Here is a 21,623-nt window from a genome sequence, read left to right as displayed (position 1 = left end):
CCTTCCACTCCGCATCTCCTGCATTGCTTTGACCTGTCATTTAGGCTAGTGCAGGCCTTCGCAATGTGACCAAAGCCAAAGCATCTAAAGCACGGTTTTAACGCCACCTGTTCCCTAAGGCGACACATAACCCAGCCTATTTTCACTCTCCCTGCTGCTAACAGTTTGAGAGCGTTCTCCACTGGTAGGCTGATGATGGTGGTTTGTGTTCCCCCATAGGCTTTCCTTAGTGCTTTCACCACTGACTCTTCTAGTCCGGCAAGATCGAACTGTTTCTCCAACGCTTCGTGAACCTCCTCCTTCGTCGTGATTTCATCCATATCTTTGCAGATTATAGTGATCTCCAGCCTGCTAGCTCTCATGTCGGCTTCCTGCCTTAAAGTCTTCCCGATTTGGCTTAAGAATTTGTCCGCGATTACATCCTTGGATTTCTTAAGTTCCAACATAAGATCTCCCTTCTGGGACCGTCTAATGCGGCTGACGTTGTCCCCCAAATTGGTGAGTTCGGGGTCTGCCTTCACTTTCCTGAGAATGTTGGAGTATGACCCTTCGCCTCGTTTGGAAATGAAAATCACCTCCGGTCTTATCTTTCTCCGATTATTTCTTTTCCGCGGTTCTATCTTCCTCCAAGCTTCCGTATCCGCCTTTGAAGGTTCGATCCATTTTCTCGATGTAGCCACTGCAATATTTTCACTGGCAGCTTCAGACGTACTTTTCATGAACTCTGCCTTTTTGGGAAATGAGTCCTTTTTTCTTTTCGGGGTTTGCTGGCCTGTGGAGCCATTCAGCCTCTTCCCCGGTTTCTCCCCTTTTGCATTTTGAACCGGCGTTACTTGATTTGCCTGGTTCACTTTTCCAATCGGCGACTTCACTACTCGTTCATCCTGGCCCTTGCCGTACGCCAAACGGATGGCTCTTATCGTGGCCCTTATATTTTGGTGAATGTTCCTGCGCTCCTTTATAAACTCACACAGCTCCATGATCTTTTTACCGAGGACAGTAAAGGCAACTCCAGACTGATCATTGCCTAAAACATCGCTCGGGTGAATCGGCGTCAGCGATTCTTCCTCATCGAAGGTTCCCGCTATACGCTTCCCACTGGGGGTAGTGATCGTGGGGGCTTGCGCCCGTATGAGAGGGGATCTGCGAAAACTCGAGCTCCTTCTGAACGGGTCCGTCACTGGAGCCAGTTCAAGTTCCTCCCGTACGCTTGTAACATTAGATGCCACAGTAGCCAAGGTTCCCACTACTAAGGCACTGTAGTTGTTGGATATCGACGGCCGGGAGCCCGCTTGCTCACTCCCAAAAACCGCCGGTACTGGGTTTCCGAAGCCCTGCACCGTAACTGCATTCTTCTTCTGCTCCTCCATGTTTGGTTTTATTTCTGGGTATCCTTCCCATAGCCAATTTTTATCCAGTGGTGGGCGTTTACTTCCCACCTACCCGGCCTGCGCATAAACATGCCCATACACGCACATCTCCGGATGCGTGCATGTGCATGGCCATGACACATTCGCCGAACATTCCCTTATCCGCACGAAGGGACGCGCCTGATGGGAGATTTGGCAACTCCACACAGGCTAATTAGGGTATATACACTTGCCATTTGATAATATTCCTATTCGGAACATATATTCAGCTAAGGAGTTGTCGGCAGTTAGAGTACGTACAACGTTTCTGTATATTTTCCTGCTTTTCGATAGCGGAAATTTCATAGTATACTTCTTTAGTTCTGACAGGAAAAGTTTCGTGTATCTCCGCAACTTAGTCTTATGGAAAACCTGTTTTCACTGGCCCTCACATTTGAAATTTTATTACCCTCTAAGCCATAGTGAACGATACTCAGAGTAGTTTCGCCGTATTGAATCTAGATATAAAGTTAAGACGCGTTCTTCATTTCTAAATCATGCTGAAGGTGATCACAGAGTCGCTCAACTCCTTCAAAGCCACTTAGCTGTCGCTACACATTACATAGATCTTTCCTTTGTTCCTCGAACACTCATTCCAGAATTAAGCATCGCAAATACTACGCCAGAAAAATTATGATATATAATATGATATCAACGAGGCTTCAACCAGGCAGGGTGTCTTACGCAATGGATAGTAGCCAAGCTAAGAACGAGGATAATCCAATCTGGACTGGAGCGTCACCCTCGACGGTGTATGCCGACGACTTGGTAATATTAGTGGCAGAGGTATGTCCCTCTGTTAAAAGTGAAATTATGGAGGGTGCGTTGCGGAAGGTGTGCCTGCGGGCTGTGATATAAATCCATCCAAACTAATTCTATTTACCACCAAAGCAAGGATATCCAAATTCGACTTCTCACGGCTAAATGGACAAAGGTCGTCACTTTCATCCAATTTAAAGTATTTGGGTGTGATCGTCGGGCTTAAGTTCATGATTAAACATGAAACTAAGGGGATAGCTTTCTATGTGTGTAAGAAGACCTTTATAAGGAAATACGGTCTCCGGCCAAGAATGAAGGATAATTGTTTGGATATACACCGACGGTCTTCCAAACAGAGGTACTAGGGATACGAAAGATCCAGAGGTTTTTGAGTGTAACATAGTCTTTCTGATTGAAAGTTAAGTCACCATTAGGACCTTGGACTCAGTGGCGACACCATCTAAGCTGGTAAAGCAGTGCAGAGACGAATTGAACAGTTTGGGCGAGACGTTTAAAGTCACTCTCCTCTGGATTCCATGTCCGCTGGCTACTGCGAAGCGTAGAATCTTCTCAAATTACTTGGTAGTCGCTTACTTCAGATGGGACTCAAGGAAGCTCTGGCTTTCCTACTGCAAAATCCTATTACGAGAGCTTTTGGTCCACATGCGGGAAATTACATACAGGATTATGGTGCTTTGCATGGCCTATAGGGGATCGTGTCATCAATATTGGCATATCTTACAATTCGCGTTTCTATAGTTTCTTAGAGGGTGAAGAAATCCTCAGGCACTTCCCTAGCGATTGCCTAGCTCTAGTTAGAGCTAAAGTGCGGACACTAAGTCAACATTTTTTTGGAGACCTCAAAGAGATATCTGGTCAAAGGTTAGATTTTCTTCCTCTTGTTTTTCTCATAGCGGCCACGCTCTTAGGAGTCTGTGGTAACGAAATTGCCCACCATAGCCCTAATTGCCTTCCTCTGTGCTCGCACTGATACCTGCTTACCTATCTAGTAAGAAAATTTTCAAAGCCTCTATATACTCTGCTATGCATTCTTGTGGTTTTTCCTAGTTTCCTTTACTTAAAAGGCTAATTTTATATCTCCTACAAAACAGATATAGGGGAGACCTGGCAAACAGAAGTCATCGTAAGAGCTGATTCAATTCTTTCAATATTTCTTGCATTCTATGCGTACATGCTTGAGTGTACATTAGTTGTCTTGCAGTTGGTAGAGCAGCGATTACTGTACTCCACAGAAGTGCCGATATTACACCTCCTTGGGGGTCTTTCAAAGCTAATCTCGCACCCCAGCAGCCTCTTCATTAGCACAGCATAGATCTACTCAACTAAAGTATCATGGATACTGTGCTCTCCGACAGCAAAATAATGTTTTTGGAAAGGCGCGGAGTCAAAAGTCTCTGAGATGGCCACGAACTCCCACATCGTCTACTTGCTTTTCAGGTTATGAATCTATAACATTTGAAGCCAAGGACATAGGGAAGACATCACAGGTTTCTGTGCTATTAAATTTTCATTTAGTGGACGTGACCTTTACACCTATTGGTGGATATGGCGCTCAGTCAGGCTCTTCAGGCATTTAAGTGGAAATGATGTTAACCTAATATGTAAAAAGTTGTTTGCGACTTGAATAGTCAACCTTCTTAGGATTTAGTATAAAAAAATACCATGACCTTTCGTCAAGAAGTAGTAGATTGTTCGTAGATTGAGATATCAGAACAATAGTTCCCAATTGTTGTTCTTGGTATTAAATACGTAATGGAATCCTCCTTCTCCCAAGGCGACCGACAAGAGCACTTGGCGCAGAACAGTAACGATGCGAGTGTCTTGGGAAATCCTGGAAGGAGTTGAAGCGCATTTCAGCTATACATCTATATATGCTAAAAGACAACTAGAAAAGCCATGCTGTGTTTAGTGTTGTTTTCACCAGTTTTTCCCCACTCTACTGTCAATGAATCTGTCACCTTACTTTCGATGTCCTTTGAAGATCGCAGAACCTGGCGATAATAGATTTCCTTTGTCACAAGAAGACAACTTTTGATGATCTCGACCAAGAGTTTATAGTGGCGCATTCACATTGAGATCCTGTTCGTTGACTTCCTTCTTTAGTTCCTTTCGTTGGAGACTTTTGGGACACACCAGTGGGAGGCGGGCTCTCTGAAAGCATATGGTTCAGGAGAATTCCTGGAGTATATGTTCCCGTCTTGGTTATTTGCGGTTGGCCTCCTTGTGAGAGTTTCATGGCGGTTGTGGTTATATCCATTTCGGAAAGAGCTCTGTGGGGATCAAACCTGGAGTTCCGCTGTGCAAGTCGCGTGCTGTACGCTTTAGTTTGGGTAAAGGTTTTAGGTAAGCCCTTGCATCCATTCGTCTGAAATTTGAGCCCGCACTCAGTTTAGACTGGTACCGTTGTGTAGTCACAGCTGGGCTCTGATTATGGACTCAAAATCGTGGACCGTGGGATTATGTCTACCCGGTATGTACTTGCAACCAACAGGACCTTCTGTCGATATGCAGGAGATTTGTATGTTTTTCGCGTAATCGAGTTCCTGTGCCTCGAAAAAAGGACTTCTTACACCCTTTCCGCGGCGTGATAGCTGACGTCACGGTATCAATCTTTGGTGTCGATTTTCTACCACACTAGAACTTGTTGGTAAATGTAAAAATGCGAAAGCTGATTGACTTAAAAATGATTCTCATTAATTCCGGAAAAATCGCAACAGCGTTAAAATCTTTGCCGGTTCAAATCTGAATTATGGTTACGAAATTTTCTGAGATTACACATCTTAACGGTGTGGTGGTTGTCAAACACAGCACAGTTCATCACATAAAGACCACTTTTGGCTCCCTGTAGTGAGGTAGCAACGAAGATTATCCCGCGATCATGCTGCCAAAAGAAAGTTCCAGGTGATGCTGAAATTCGGTGTTACATGACCCTCAAAAAGTCGTTTAACCTCTACCTCGATTCAAAGAAGAGTGGCGAGTGGCGGCCTTGTGGTGGTTATTGCGTATGGAACCTTATCGCTACCCAGAACGACGTATGGAAGATTTTGCACAAAATTTGTCGGGAAGAACATTTCTTCTGATCCGTCAATTTGGTGAAGGCATTCCATCAAATTCCGGTCGCAAAAGAAGACGCAAGACAGCAATATATACACCTTTTGGATTGTTTAAATTCGCTGTTATGACCTTTGGGCTGCTTAATGTAGCCAACGTTTTAAAGGTTCATCGATAAGGTTGTCAGGAGCCTTGAATTCTGCTACGCTTATATTGGCAATATATTTATAGTTTCTTCTTCTTTCGACATCTCGCCATTTTATTTGCAAACTTGTTTTAAAGCTGGGTTGGCTGACTGATCTGAATGCAATAACCACCCAGTGTACCAAGCCGTTTCCTATCGACCTCGATGTTCAGAACAACCTTGGCAAGGGGATTCTCTTTAGCGCGAATTATGTGACGCTACCGGTGTCCGGGTAGCTGAGTGGTTAGAGCACTAGGCTACCGTACGGAAGGTCGTGGTTCAAATCTCACTGGTGACAGTGGAATTTGTATCGTGATTTGACGTCGGATGCCAGTCGACTCAGCTGTGAATGAGTACCTGAGTCAAATCAGGGTAATAATCTCGGGCGAGCGCAATGCTGACCACATTGCCTCCTACAGTCTACTGTAGTGTACCGTTACGGTCTTGAATGAAGTGCTCTAACACACTTCAAGGCCTAGATCCAATATGGATTGTTGCGTCAACGATTATTATTATATTATTATTATGTGACGCTACCATCGAAGACGTCTCTCTTGCAATTTTTCCACGACCGATGCAATCTCATATCGATCGCGGATATTATTATTTTGGATTGGATCATTGCTTGTAGGGCCACTAGTTTAACGTAACATCTTCGTCTCCATTACTGCAAGGCGCTATTCATTGCTTTTAAAGTAGGCCAACACTTAGAACCATAGAGGGCGACATGGTGACCGACATTTCAGTAAATTTTGAATTTGAGAGTTCGCAGTTCGCCATTGAGCTTATGATCGCTAGTTATATCAATATGTTCTGCTGTAAAATACTTTCGTCTCATGCTCAAAGCAAACGCTTTTTCAATTTATACCAATCACAAACCTATAACGTTCGTTTTCGAAAAGAAGGATAAGTTGAAATTAAGTATATTTCTGACGAGGAGATACTCTTTCCTGGATAGAGGAGGTGGACTCAGTATTGCATCTCTAGCAACTCAAAGTAGCAGAATGGACCTTCCCTTGAAAGGGTTCTAACATATTTACCGGGACATAATAATCATGCTAACCATGCAGAGATTGCCTCGCCTCTGCAGATCCATTTTCTCGTTGGCCAGAAGCTGTACCAATGGAAGATCAAGAAGCAGCAAGTATAAACTCATTGGATCTTATGCTTTGGAACTCCACAGATCAAGAGACGCTATTCTGGTTTTTAAATATTAAATTTTACTTAGGGATCTTTTAATTGCTATCATATGACTTACTTAGTCATAGTGTCTTACTTGCTACTTCTCTGAAAGGGTTCAATTGCAGGTTGTCTGTGTCATGGTTGAATATGTCTCCTTCTGATTCCCACTTTTCCCCCAATCCTCGATGACCCCTACTTTGCCCCATGTGCTATTATGTCTTTCCTCTAAGATGTGTTCTTGTGTCCTACGATCATAGATTTCAGCGTTGTGCTCCACTTATTCTTTCTCCTGGCTGTTTCCACTTCTCTCTCGTGCTCTCCCTTGCGTGCCGAAACCAGTTTTTTGTTTGCCCTATTTAGCCCTTCTCACAATCGGGATATGTCATTTTATATATCCCGCTGGATTCGTGCTTTAATTTGCGGTCCATGGGGTATCCTAACCTTGTTTCGACCTGGTGCTCGGTGGTACCACGTTGATATTGAATTCTTCCCTCACTTTTAAGGCTTTGTGTAGAACAAAACCTTATTAAAATCGGTTTACTGTCTGGCTGTCCGTCGTTTTTTTTTCATCGTTGGAAGGTGGAAAGGTTCAAAGCTTACTGCTGACTCCTGCCATGCAGTTATGTGGGACTCCTACTCACTAAAACCACGTCCTTCTTCTTCCACTCTCCCCACAGGACTGCTACAAGCATTGCATCGCGGGGCTGGATCAGTTCTTAATTGCGGCTCATAATTGTTTGTCTCCCTTTCTTACTTTCTTCGCAGTTATTCATGCCTTAGTTGTTGATGAATCATTTTCAGCTCAATTACAACTTGATTCGAAGCCTTCGTTGACTCGAACATAAACTCCATTATATTTGCAGCTGTTGAACGCCTGTCTGCGATCGCCTCCAGCCTAGTTCGGTGCGCTGTAAACCTTGGGTACTCAAATACAACATGCTACGCATTCTCAGAAACGTTACCACATCTTGGGCAGGAGGGTCACTCGTCGTGCCTAAACCGATGTAGATAAGCCCGATAACCGCATGCCCACTTAAACAATGTGTTAGCTCGTAGCTTAGTTCCCTCTGGCTCCTTTCAATCCATCTTCGAATGTGTGGAGTGATCCGGTAGGTCTAACGGCTAGTTTGTGTCTCGTTCCATCTCTTTTACCATTCTGCGATGGATTCCCGCCGTGCTAGTTGCCGTCGAAGTACAATAGACTCCCCAATTGCACACATTCTGTCGTAGAGGTCGTAGAGACGCCGACCTTCATTCGTCAAGATGTCTATGGGGATTGTCCCTGCCAGTACATATGCTGCTTCTCCTGATGTTCGATAAGCACTGCCTACCCGGAGTGCACTTAATCGATACGCGATTCCTAGTTTTCCGCAGTTTGGTTTGTTTTCCAGAACAGTTGCCTAAACTGGAGCTGCGTAGCGTAGCACGGAACTAACTACCCCTTCGTCTTGGTCCACCAATGTTCCATAGTATTCTCGGGATCGTTACATCGATGGAAGACGCTTTAGTTACGATCCACTTAATGTGTTTTTTTAAAGTTGAGCCTTTTGTTAATCATTACTTCCAAGTATTTAAGTGACTCTTGGGAGTCGGCTGGCCGTTAGGAAGGCGTAGCGTCAACACTCCATCGTACATGAGTAACCACAGTAAGGGACCTAAGACAGACCCCTTTTAGTCCATCGTCCGAGTGGCAGTATAATATTTTTCCTAGAAGAAATGCAACAACAATGCGTACAATGTACTTCGGAGCCTGTAGTTTGGTGAGAGCCTCTACTATTTTCGTCCACTTTGCAGTCCTGAATACATCTTTTACATCAAATGTCACTACTGCGCAGCATTTGTCATTTTTATTACAGCGCGAGCCAGGCCAGTCATTATCTTGATTGCATCGATGGTTGATCTCCCCTTACGAAATCCGAATCGCTTGTCGGATAGGCCTCCTTCCTTTTCCGCAACAGCGAGCAGCCTGTTGTATAAGACTCGTTCAAATTGTTTACCAATGGTACTGATCAAATATATTGGTCGATATGAGGAGGAGTCACCCAATTGTTTACCTGGCTTCGTAATAAGTATCAGCTTTTGCAGCTTCCATTACTCGTCGAATTCTCCATCTTTACGGCATGCCGTGAAAACTTGGGCAAACATACCTATTGCTATCGTGACTGCCACTTTCAGGACGATATTCGGGATAGCATCTGGTCCTGGGGTCTTATTTTCAGCGAATTTCCTTGCTCTTTTACCACTATAGGAATTTCGTCGGGGTTTGCATGGACTTTAGGCAGATTTGTGTGGTTCACATCCTCTGGGAAGAGAGTGTCCACTTTGCTTTGTAGCAATTTAGGATAGGTAATCGGTGGGGAACCTTTGCCTTTCAGTGATGATATTACCGACCCGTAGGCGTCACCCCGTGGATCAAAGTGAGCTTCAGTACACATTCGCTTGAAATGTTCGGATTTGGTCTTCGTGATAGCTACTTGCAATTTTTTTCTCGCGTTTTTGTATTGCATGTATAGTTCAAAGAACTCAGGTTGATTTCATCTGCGCTGGGAGCATCTTCTAGCTCTGAGGCAGTTTTCCGACATTCTTCAATTTCTGAATTCCACCAGAAATTGGGGTTTCGTTTTTGGAAAGCGCTACGCTGTCCGTCTGTGTGTGCCTGTCTGTTTGTCCATTACATGCATTTTTCTCGGAGACGGTTATAGCTGTTGCCACCAGATTCGGTAGAAAGGTGGAAACTCTGATCACTCACGCATACAGTGAGTAACATCCTTTTATGTCGAATTTAAGGGGGGGGGGGGTACCAATACATACAAAAGGGATGTGTAAATTTTTTTTCACCAAATATAGTCATGTGGGGTATCAAATGAAAGGCCTCGGTTAGTACTTTCCGAAGCTGGTCTGAGTTTTTCCATTTGTTGGAAAGGTGGTGAGTGCGCGGGGTCGAAAGTGATCATTTATTTAACGAGCTCGTTTTCAGAAACTGCCCAACTGAAAAATCTGAAAAAGAAATCAAGAGGCTGCCATTATAAGGGGCCTAGCCTCCGAAATCTTCCATATCGATATCCCTTGAAATAAAGTTAATAATAGTATATTACTCTAATTGTTATTAATTGGCTGTGAAACCCTCCCCCCTCCCCCACCTTAAGTTCATCCTAGTACCACAATTGCAGTAATGTAGGCTACAACATAGAGTATAATTGTACCAAGTTTGGTATAAATGACGTGATTTCTAACAAAGTTATAATAGGTCAAAGTTGTCATTTCTTTCTAAATTCTAGACAAAATCTTCTTTTTCTTCAGCCTTTGTCCCGTTCACAAGCGGGATCGGCTCGTCGTGATCAGTTTCGCCATTTGGCTTTATTGAATGCCTGAGTCGGGTGCAATCTCAAGGCTTTTAAATCTCTATCCAGCGTATCAAGCCACCGTTGTTTCGACCTGCCTTTTGGTCGTTTACCATCGACTTCGATGTTCAGACCAATCTTGACAAGTGAATTCTCGTTAGCACGAATTGCGTGACCATACCATCGAAGACGCCTCTTTCGCAATTTTTTTCACGATTGGCGCAACCCCATAACGATCGCAGATATCCTCATTTCGGATGTGATCAAAACTTGTCACGCCACTTGTCCAACGCAACATCTTCGTCTCCATTATCGCAAGACGCCGTTCATTGTCTTTTATAGTTGGTCAACACTCAGAACCATAGAGGGCGACAGTGGATACTCTCACATAATATATACATATATTACGTGCTACTTACTAATGGCGCTAATGGCTCAAATGTCTTTATATAAGAAATACATAAAGCCTTTCATATCTGAAGCTGTAGAGTGTGTGACCCCTATTTTTCTTTCCTCTTCAAAGTTATTAACGAGGAATGTCAGTGCACCTATTTCTTGCTGTTTATCCTTTCGCCGCATGAGTCTTTCAATAATCGACAATTGGAAGCCATTCGTCACCCCGATGTCGATGATATATTCCTTTTCTTTCCTAAAATTTCCAGCACCGAGGGACATTGTGAACAATCGGGGGATCATTGCATGGAAAGGGGCCATTTTATGTTAATGGGAGTGGCTCAAATTTCTCGGAATCGTTCGCTGTGTGTGATCCCATTTTCCTCTCCAATGACCCTTAAATCCTAATTGCCATCCCCTGGTTCCTTTATAGAACGAACTTCCCTTTATATGTGAGGTAGCTCCCTGTCATACATATCCCCGCAAATTTCATGAGCATCCCTGTTTCCTTTTTCCACGGCAAGGATGTGGGATTTTTACTTAGAACGACTCCTCCAAATAAAGAAGCGCCTCCTTCACCGGGATGCTTGGAAACAAGGCCTTTATGTCAAATGACACTAGTCGTTTATCCGGTGTCGTGAATTCCACCTCCTTTAGTTTCTTGAAGGTGTCCTCTCTATTTTTGACGGTTATTCCCGCAGGTAACCCTGTAGTTCCTTAAAACTACTCAGCAGCCACTGGTTGTGGGCGAGTGGCTGCCATAATTTCCCAGAGTTGGTTGCTAGGTTTGTGGATGTTAGGTAAACCCTTTATTCTTGGCAGTATTTGGTTGGGGATCCTAAGTTCGGTGGGATTATGTAGCGACATTTTCCATTCGTCTGGTTGAATCCGGCAAGGGTCTTTTCTCAATGTCGTAGTCTGTTTTCTCCACTTTTATGAATTTAATTCACTTCCATGAATTTCATCGTTTTTACTGATTTTTAATTAATCCCATATGCAGCATGTTTCTCCCTGCTCAATTAAGAGCTTTTAAGTATCGTTATCAAATAATCTCTTTATAGCTCGGCAGGGAATTTGTGAATCAATAATGATTAAAAGTGAAGCAAAATCTGTATAGAGCACTCAATAAATTTCAATGCTAATTGCAATTAAACCCATATTAAGGTTGCATTGCACAAGTAGAGAAGGCAGTTCTGTTTTGCAGTCAACCCTTTTAATAATGTTAGCCCCCCTTATTTACGTGATGTGAAAATCAAACCTATTAATCAAAGCTATAAAGTTGAATGCATTTCCCTGAAGGTTGAAGAGTGATTTCATTATTCTCTAGATCCTGTTGCCTCCATTTATTAAGTTAATCAAGTGCAACCCCGCTCCACGTAATGAAATTGAATTTAAGTTGATTTCGTTGTTTTGCCCTTAATGACATACTGGTCTGCTGGGGTAAATGAAGGGTAGGTTTTGTGAAATGTAATCTCATAATAGTTTGATGTTTACTATCAAAAAGGAATCCATTTATTAGGTTTGGCTTTCTACGGGCTTTTCCTGTCACAATTGTACAAAATTATGTTGCAAATCTTTCGTTATTTTTACAAGGGCTCCCTCTCTTTTCACGATTTTGTGTAGAACAAAACCTTACCTGAATCTGTTCAATGTTCGTTTGTCTTTTGTCTCCAGAAGAGAGAATCTTTCAAGAGAAACTGGTTCATCCAGCATGTAGGATTTTTACCCACGACGATCACTTACTTCTCCTCTATCCGATGCCATCCTACCCTTTCCCAAGAATGTATCGCAAGGTCACTGACTTTTTTCATCATCATCATCATCAACGGCGCAACAACCGGTACCCGGTATAGGCCTACCTTAATAAGGAACTCCATATATCCCGGTTTTGCGCCGAGGTCCACCAATTCGATATCCCTAAAAGCTGTCTGGCGTCCTGGCCTACGTCATCGCTCCATCTTAGGCAGGGTCTGCCTCGTCTTCTTTTTCTACCATAGATATTGCCCTTATAGATTTTCCGGGTGGGATCATCCTCATCCATACGGATGACTTCTTTTGGCTGAGCTATATGCATACGTGGGTTTTCCAAAGGACTGTCATAGAAAACGCTGACGAGGTGAAGGATTTGCGCCTATTTACTAAACCGAACCCGTACACCCTTGAACTGTTCACATGCGAAGCAACTGCAAAAGAATATTATATTCTCTGCGTCTTTTTCCTGGCCTGGTCCAATCCCTGAACATGTTGATGTATTATCGTGCCCAAGGGGTAGGTAGGTAGGTATTAGTGGCCGCTCCGAGGAGCCCAATTAGCGCTGTGGTGCGCCGTTTTGATGCCACAAACTCCTAAGAGCGTGACTGCTGTTATGAGAGCAGGGAGACAGAGTCCAGCCGGCTCGGTTCTTCAGAGCCAGCCCGTAGCATTCACGAAGAAAAGCAGCTCTCCCACCCTGCAGCTAGAAATCTCTCTTAGTTCCCCAAAGAATCGTTCACCCAGTGTCCGTAACCTGATTCTAGCTGGAGCTGGCCAGTCGATCAGAATGGCCGTGTTACGCTTGGGGCTCGGATCTCGCTCCAGTTATCGACAGATTTTCAATATTCGACAGATATTCAATATTTTCAATATTACTTCTGCTTGGAATACACAGGTGAAACCTGGGAGACCATACAACTCGGATACACTATATATTTTCGAGAAAACCCCCGCGCCGACTTCACAGGTCATCTTTGATCCATCAGTAAAGAATACTGAGTCGTAACCTTGCATCCCGCTGCCGGTCTTCCACTTTGCCCTACTTGGAAAGTTCACAGCAAAGTTTCTCGTGAAGTTCAGTTTCATCAAGGGGGAAGAGATGCAGGTGTACATTGAGAACGTCTACCGGTCAGGACTGCAAAGCTCTAATAAGCTTCATTTTATTGTTTTTGTGTTCAAAACCTGCCACCATACAATAGGGTCGTACGTTAGGATCGGACCCACTACAACGGTGTACATCCAGAGAATCATCCTCGGCCGCAGACCCCATTTCTTTGCAAAGGTTCTCTTGCAGGCACTGAAGGCTATACAGGCTTTCTTAACCCTCAGTTCTATGTTCAATCTCCTATTTAGCTTTGGATCCAAGATTACACCCAGAACCAATCTTTGTTCATTCAGCCATGGTAGGTGAAATTCAGGTATCCTTGTCTTGGTGGTGAATAGCATCAATTCCGTTTTGGTTAGGTGTACGTCGAGTCCGAGTTCTTTGATGGCGTTGGTATTAAATTTTGAAAGCTCCCTTTATATCCAAGAAGACAGCTAGGGTATAGTGCTTGTACTGCAGCGACCGCTCAACCGTGCTAATTAACTCGTGGAGGGTGGTTTCTGTGAATTTTCCATTGAGGTAGGCATGCTGGGACTTAGAGGAAGGCGTTCTCCCCACAGTCGTCCTTCAGTGGTTGTCCAGGACGTGCTCTAGAGTCTTCAGCACGAAAGAGGTCAGGCTCATGATCGCGCCTGCCCGCTTTTGGTATGAAAACCATACGTGCGCATCTCCAGGACTGTGGTACGTATCCTAAAGAGATGCAGCTCCGGCGAATCTCAATTCTGTGCGGCAGGCTTCCGACTTTCTAAGAAAGGATGGGTTCTTATGTTCCTTGGACAGGATCTTACTGAGCCTCGTGGATTCACTGGTGCTTTGGATGTTCTGGCAACAGTCCAACTAAGACCGCCTCTTGGTGGCAGATATTAAAGATTCCTCTGGTCAGCTTCCTGAGGCTGGGGAGATCTTCATTCCACTACGATGGTAGTGTCTTTTTGCTGTACTTAGTGGGGTGCGAGACTTTAAAGGAGGTATCGAATGTCTTTTCCAGAGCCGCAACTTTTGATTGCAGTTCATCTGTCGTGCCAATCTTACCCATTTGCGCACCGGAAAGTTTGTTCTTAATCACTTGATCAAACTTTCTACAGTCGATCCTCCTGGACGAGCTTGTCCTTATCCATGCGGATCTTCGGCAACCAGATGCGAGCGACCGGTCTCCTGGCAATCTCGTCGTAAGGGATGGGATTGAGTTTTACACCCTGCTGGACGTTCTAGCAAATTGGTCCTCGCAAGCTATAACGTGGAATTTACGGACCACTTGAGAGGAATCAAAGCAGGGGATGAATCCCATGTGTTTGCCTTCGGTATAAAGGAGGTGCTCAATTACCATCTCCGACAGCCTCAACACTGGTTCACACCTCCGGCGTTAGTTTGCCGCTATCGGAATTATCATCCGCCAGCGCCACACCTAAGTGGCTCCTGGCCACGTCGCTGAAGGGTTTCGCCGTTCGTGGCCCGTCGGTTGACTGTTGCTGCGTACTTTTCTTCAGATGTTGCGTAGAGTCTGAGCTCTTGACCACTCTGCTCCGGTTGTAATCTTGTTCGACCTCGTCTTGAGATCGATTACATTTCAGAGCGGTGGGCTTGACCTTCTGCTTGTCAGCCAGGCGTTTGCTGTTGTATTCCTCTACAATCGCGTGGTATTTAGCGAGGTCTTTTTTATCCCCCCTCCTTATTCTTGGCAATCTTGCTGAGAATAAACATGATCTTTTGGTACTTGCTCTTGATCAGGACACCAGTCGCCCTTCGCTTCGTAGTCGGTTTCCGGTGACCGATGCTCTTGTCGGTTTTCACTTTTGGGGCATCCCTCGACGTCCAGCGTTTCGGGTTAGGAGTACTATGTCTTGTACTTGCTACACCCAGTTTGACAGCACTGGATTCCAGGCTAAAACCACTAGTTCGTCTGCCGCCCCCTACGGTTGGTTTCAGTACAGCGGTGCTACGGCTGGCACCGAGTGTACTGCTCTCGACAGCTACTGTCTCCTGGCTGGATGACAGCAGCTCATTTTCCGATGATGCGCCTGGCATTACCCCATTTTCAAATTGAGTCCATATCTTGGTCCAACTAGTAGTCCGGGAAGAATTCCACCCTGGCTAGCCCGGCCACCAGGGTATTATTTGAAAGTGAGGGTGCCCAAGGTATTTAGAATTCGCAGCTCGCAGAGCAAGCTCCCTATTGTCTATGCCGCCATCGTGCCCAAACCAGTGTAGGTATCTGCGGTAGCCACAGTGACCAGATAGTAACCGAATTGACTGGTAATAATATTCTCCATGGTAATCGCCTCTTCGTTGGACTATTCCATCGGCGATAAAGTTCACCTTCCTTGGGGAGTAGATACTCCTTTGGCGCTAGAAGGTCAATCGAAAATTCTGAATGCACAGTTCTCTCCTGGGACCTATACTATACTGTTTATCCTTTGGCCTATTTTTTTTCTTCATCACCCTTTGTCTCGGTCAGAACCGGGGTTGGCTCATCTTGATCGGTCTAACCATTTTGTTCGGATGGCATTGCAAAGCTTTCAAATCACCAATCAGATCGATGTAGCACATAACGATCATGGAAGTCCTCATTTAGAATGCAGTCGTGACATGTTAAACGCAATATCTTCGTCTGCCCTATTACTAGAGCTAAATGTGATGTACCTGGTGGTACCGAAAACTCAAGAAATCAACCAGCTGGTATCTACATCGTGCTTGTAAAAACAATAACAATGAAGACTGGGTAGGCTTCAGGTGCTCATATCATGAACTTTAAGAAGTTTTAAACGAGACTCCTTTAGAATATACTGTGAGGAATTCGTAGACAAAACGGACACTCCAAAGCCCTGTAGAGAGCTTAAACGGGATGAGTCAGCAAAGCTGGAAAATCAGTGCAAACTGTCTTGAAAGTATATCATTCGGGAGAACTGTGGTGACCGCGGCTTCGCGACGGGAGCGGAATCTTATTCGCCTTTTTTCTGAATTAATTTGCTCAAATAATGCATTCCATAATGTGCAATCATCTTATTGCATATTATTGAATGCATTCCGGTCAATTGATCTTGACATAGGGGAATGAATTGCCGCATCCGTAGGCGCATGCGCATGTTACTGCAACATGAACTCTCGGAGAATTGAGTTCAAGGCGATCGTAGCGGCATGGGGACCGGTTCGTGGGTGGACAGCTGATCATGTGCCGGAGCCGTATAGAGTGGAGTTAGAGGTAATTTAGTGATCTACCGAATTTCAGCTTTGGGCATTAAGGAAGGTAATTATATAAGACGAGAATCGGATAACACTGGGAATTGGAAAGGAAGTTAGCGGAAAAAGGCATGATTGTCGTGGAGGCGTAATTGGAAGGGCAGGGAATTGGTTTGCTAAGATAGCAGTGCAACGTTTTGAATGTTTAAGTTAAGTTTTGGTAAGTTTGTGCATGTGTGTGAGGCGGCAGGATAAAAAGCCAAAAGACCTTGCCGCCTCGAATGGGAATTTCTCGCGGGAGCAATGAGTGTAGTAATTTTGTCCTGAAGTTTCAGTTCCGAGCTGCGGGGAACCATTGGCGGTGTCAACTGGGTCCAGGCCTTCGTTCGGTTTCGCGGAGCGGAACACTATCATATCTGCGTTGCTGACTCTAAATTTCACTTTATAGTCCGCGTTTATCACTGGCTCCAAACAGTCTCCATTTATGTGGAGTCGAAAAAGTTGTGTGTCTCCTTGAGTTTCGTCCATTTTTATCCTGACCCAATTACTCATGGATATGCAAGGGCTTTGAAGACACAAGGATAGGACGGGCTTCTTCTTATCCATGAGGATCTTTGGCAACCCGGTATGAGTCACCGGCCTCTTCGGGAACCTCGTTGACTGGAGAAAGTTTCTGGACCGGGGTGACCATCTTAGATAGCCTGGCCCTAACGCTGGCTCACGCACCCGGCGCTAGTTTTCCGCTGTCAGCTGATAATTCCACCGCTCGTAATTGACTCCTGACCACATCGTCCAAGAGTTTCTCAGTGCAGTGGTTCCTTGGCGTCTCAGCACTTACACACTCTACTATTATTGTTTCCTTGTTCGGCCCTATCCTGAAATCGATTGCGCTTAAAGGCGGTAGGTTTCGCCTTATGCTGATTTTCCGGGCGTTGGTTGTTGTATTGCTCGAAAATCACCTTGTATTTATCGGTGTCCTTTTCATCCCACGCATTGACAGTACTAGGCTTCTTATTCTTCGTAATTTTTCTCAGAATATGGATGGTTTTCTGGTACTGGCTCCTAAGTGGGATTGTAGCGGACTTCCGTGTTTTCGCTGGCTTCCGGTAGGTTGGTTCTTGTTTCCTGGGAGACATTTGACGTTGACGATTTCGGGGAGTACTGTGGCTGGTACTTGCTAAGTTTAGTCGAATGACAGTGCTTTCCAGGTTAGAAAACGCTAGTTCAGTTGCCGCCTTGCTCCCAGAGACCATTGATATTGATTTTGGCACAGCGGTGCTACGGTTGACACCGGCTGTGCTACCCTAGGTGGCTATTGTCTCGTGTTTAGATGCCAGCAGCTCGCTGCCCGATGAAGTGGTTGGCATCAACACTCCTTCATTTTTTGTTGTTGGTTTGTTATTTTTCGAATTGGATCACGTCTTGTCCCCAAGAGTAGTAAGGTAAAAATATCCACCGTGGCTAGTCCGGTCACCACGGTGAGGTAAGGCAACGTGATTGCTCCGAAACTTATTCACTGACTGAAGAGAAGGAATAATTAGGCCATGACTTAGATCGACCGACGAGCTTCAATTGGAGAGTAATCAACTCCACTCCATGTAGTTTAAAAGATAGTAACAAGTTAGAGAGATAAATATTGAGCGAAATCCCAAGAAAAGTTCCATCTTAGAGTTCATCTTAGTCTATCGGCATGTGGCAGGTTAGTTTGTGTGGTTCTTTACACCTTCCCATGTTCACCTTTTTTCACGAAATCTTCGATACTTTAATACTATCATTAAATCTCATTTTTCCTATTTTCATTGCAGGCCGAATCCTGGAAACGGTTCCCAGGAGCTCTTATTCATAACAGTCTCTATGTCAACGATTTCTTCCACGCTCCCATCAACTGGTAATGTCAAAAACTAATTAGTTTTCCTGGAATTCCAGTAAAGAGCTCCGAAGAACTTTGACCGCTGAAGGACTTATTGATTCATCGTTAAATTTAGAAGAACGATGTCATGGCATATTCGACAAGTTGTCTATGATATGACAGAAGAGAGTGAGTATTCCTCGAATGTAATTACTTCTTACTTCCACCAAAATGAACTTGAGATAGTCCAAAGAAGTCCTTCAACTGAAGTCTGTAATTAATGCTAAAGGCATTGTGAACGCATAATGTTGGAATTACATCTCATCATTGCCGATAGCAAGGCTCCAGTACATCTCTCCAAAGCTCTTCAAAGAAATCTAAGCATCAAAGTCACACTCCATTTCATTAAAAAAGGATTATGAGGAGTATTTTATCTCGAAAATGGAAGGCACGCTGGCTTTATCAAGACATTTTAGTGAAAATTCTGTTCAGTAACGTTTGCGATGGGTTTACGGCAACTTTATGACTTTTAGACCCAACCCCTCCCATACTAACGTAACTCGTCTACCCCATGGTGCTTTCCATTCTCGCCGGGAGGCCGAACGGGCTCTTCAGAAGGTCAGTATCGTTTCAATTTATTATTTTATCCTGGACCGAACAAATGAAAATGCCTGTGGGTTCGGCTTTCATCATCGCCCACTCCTTCATCTGGGATACCAATTCTATGACTCCCACATTCCATGTTCTCGGCATGAATAAATGAAACGGCATTTTAGTAGCGTGACTTTCAAAAATGTCCTTCATTATTTTTCAAAGATTTGTTTTTATTGCATTTCTCGTAAAATGGGAGGGGGTCGTCCAAACCATGAACGAATTTCTCAATTTCGATTATGTCTTTTCATCGTTTTCGATTGAACTACTAACGCGAAAGGAGGTCAGGAACAAAGTCAAAGCTGCCGAGCCTCGCCTCACACTCAAAGGATATTCTCAGTAGAGTAGCTTTCCTTTGAATTTCAAAAATTTCCTTGAAATCCTAGAAAAGCACCCTAGAAAACTTTGTAAGGAATGACTCCAATGGATCACAAATTCTATTTTTGGCGAATATCTTCGCCGCATGTAAAGTTATTTATAGATACTCCCCTTCAGTTGGGATTCTTCGCAAACACTTTGGCTGGCAACTGGTGAAGAATGTGCGTGGGAGTCATGAGGCGGTAGCCAAGGAAGTCAGAGCTAAGCTGGTATAAAGCAAGGACGTGTTGATAGATGGTGTGTTACTATGTTGGAAAGATATATTTATGGAGGAATTTCGAGTGTTGCTTTCCCATTGGGAAAATGTGAAAGTCATAGGGAAATCAGGATATAAACCTTGGTTTTCATTTTAACTTCTGGGAATCTTTTTCCTATGGTAAGGACGAATTAGTAATGTAGGTAAATAAATTGAAATTAGGGAATAACTTTTTATTCGAGAAACCTGGAAGACACTCATTTTTTGAGTCAGCATATTCTAATCCCAGGATTAGATAGGGAGAAGGTTTGTAAAGTATTGACATAGTAAGAGAAACGTGGTCATTATTTGCTACGATTGGGGAATTTCAGGAAATAAAAATTCTGTGAGGAAGCCAGCGAATGGAGGACATATCAATGATGTTTTTATAGGATTACACCCTGACTATCATCTTCATTATTTTTGTACATCGACCTTATATCATACTTGGGGATTTTAACAGTCAAGTAGGGAAGGAGCCAGTATTCAGGCGATACGTTGACTCCCATAGCTTACACGAAAAAACAAATGATAACGGACTGCGGACTATTCAATTAGCAGGGTCACACGAAATGGTTGTTGGAAGTACCTGGTTTACGCGAAAGCGGTCCACAAACATACGTGGGCCTCTCCAGACGGGACCACTTTCAACCAAATTGACCACGTGTTAATCGAACGCCGCCACCTCTCAGCCTTGATGAATGTCGGAACATATAGGGGGGCCAATATAGACTCGGATCACTATCTCGTTGGCATGGTGCTCCGAGCTCGAATAACAATACCACCTAGAATCCCCTCTGACAATCAGGTGAGAGTGAACACTGAAGCCATACACAACACAACCCTCCGCGACACCTATAAGAGATGGCCACGCTGATCACGGCGTGAATCCTATGGGTTCGAGAAGGCGGGCTAGAACATGTTCGATATCCACTGCACGGGCGGGAGTCGGGGGTCGCGTGATGCGGTTCAGCGTGTGTTGGAACTATCACAGATTCGCGGACTGAGCCTCTAAATGTACCAGCCCATACACGTTTATCGCAACACAATAACAATAACAAACTACGTTCGCCGGGAGACACGGGGGCCTGCATCTGAAGCGCGACAAAATGCTGCCTAACAGTGCCCTCTTAGTAGGCGCAATTTTCGACACAGGCGTGGAAGTCTTGGTCTGCCTCGTTACTATACCCAACAAACTATTGTCAGAGTAGATAAAATTAGCAGCAGTAAACTCCCTCCCACGTCTAGAGACAAGTAGACGTGAGTCTTCGCTTGCGTAGGACTTTTTCATGGCACTTCATTTTAGTGGACATTATAATTTCTATATTAGGCGCAGACTTCTTGGATCACTATGGGCTGCTGGTGGATATGCAGCGTAGGTCCCTCAAACTCTCTTAGGTCATCATCATCATCAGCGGCGCAACAACCGGTATCCGGTCTTGGCCTGCCTTAATAAGGAACTCCAGACATCCCGGTTTTGCACCGGGGTCCACCAATTCGATATCCCTAAAAGCTGTCTGGTGTCCTGAGCTTCGCCATCGCTCCATCTTCGGTAGGGTCTGCCTCGTCTTCTTTTTCTACCATAGATATTGCCCTTATAGACTTTCCGGGTGGGATCACCCTTATCCACACGGATTGAGTGACCCGCCTACCGTAATCTATTGAGCCGGATTTTATCCACAACCTGACGGTCATGATATCGCTCATAGGTTTCGTCGTTATGTAGGCTATGGAATCGTCCATCCTCATGTAGGGGGCCAAAAATATGAAGACTGGCAAGTTCATTGTCTTGTACAGTAAGAGTTTTGACCCTATGGTGAGACGTTTCGAACGAAACAGTTTTTGTAGCTGAAATAGGCTCTGTTGGCTAACAACAACCGTGCGCGGATTTCATCATCGTAGTTGTTATCAGTCAGAGAAAATTTCAACCTCGTCAAACAACAAAATTCTTTCCCTTACTTTTTGAGGATGTTGCTGACCAACGTATTCGCGCGCCTTCTAAAAGTACCGCAGTGTAGTATCTTTTAGTTAGTTGAGCATGATATTTAGTTCTACATAAACACTGGGTCCTCAATCTTTTCGAAGGTGCTTCCTTTACCACTACAGTAGCTCGCATTTGCGCGGAAAGAGTTCGAC

General features: G+C 44.4%; 1 long non-coding RNA gene across 1 annotated transcript in view; it reads left to right on the top strand.

Moving 5' to 3' along the window:
- Positions 1–21,623, top strand: part of LOC119650654 — a 155,719-nt gene that overhangs the window by 78,616 nt on the left and 55,480 nt on the right. Inside the window, exon 2 of the long non-coding RNA XR_005249348.1 lies at positions 18,180–18,412. This is a non-coding gene — a long non-coding RNA (uncharacterized LOC119650654). The remainder of the gene's footprint in view (positions 1–18,179; positions 18,413–21,623) is intronic.

This window comes from Hermetia illucens, chromosome 3, assembly GCF_905115235.1.
Source record: "Hermetia illucens chromosome 3, iHerIll2.2.curated.20191125, whole genome shotgun sequence".
Taxonomy (NCBI): Eukaryota; Metazoa; Arthropoda; class Insecta; order Diptera; family Stratiomyidae; genus Hermetia; species Hermetia illucens.
The sequence above is the reverse complement of the archived record's forward strand: the minus strand, read 5'-3'. Positions and strand labels throughout refer to the sequence as shown.